The sequence below is a fragment of the Etheostoma spectabile genome, chromosome 9, assembly GCF_008692095.1.
Source record: "Etheostoma spectabile isolate EspeVRDwgs_2016 chromosome 9, UIUC_Espe_1.0, whole genome shotgun sequence".
NCBI lineage: Eukaryota > Metazoa > Chordata > Actinopteri > Perciformes > Percidae > Etheostoma > Etheostoma spectabile.
In genome coordinates this window covers 33,542,970-33,543,523 of record NC_045741.1, presented here as the reverse complement: position 1 = coordinate 33,543,523, position 554 = coordinate 33,542,970, and positions in this window count along the sequence as shown.

The window sequence follows — 554 nt, the reverse complement described above, 5'->3', positions numbered from 1 at the left end:
GCACACGTTATTAACTTTAAATCCTCCTAGCAGAGCGGTAGCTTTCTGGCTCATAGCCTCTCTGCAGAGCGGAATATAAAACATAAAAATCTCCCGTTGCTAAGGTAGGCAAGTCGTACCTAAGGCCCGTCCTATTCCCTGGAGTAGTGGACAACGTTTGCGTTGCTTGAGAACCTAGAAGGGTGGAAATGATTGTTCCGGGTATTCGTGAAATCCTCAGGCGTAACCAGGGAAACTGAAGTATTGTTTGAACACATTTTGGATTTTGATTGTAAAACGCATTGAAATAGAAATTCATAAAAATTGTAATTTAGCAAGTGGCCGTGGTAAAATCCGGTTAACGCCGTTCGAGGTGTCCACTGTCATATAATTGAGTACGTCAATATTTCATATATTATCATTGGGGTGGCAGTGGAGGGTTGCTGGTTCAAGTCCCTGTTCAAAGTACGGAGTGTGAACCGGTAGCTGGAGAGGTGCCGGTTCACCTCCTGGGCACTGCCAAGGGGCTCTTGAGCAAGGCACCGAACCCCCCCTCAGCCGCTCAGGGCGCTGGT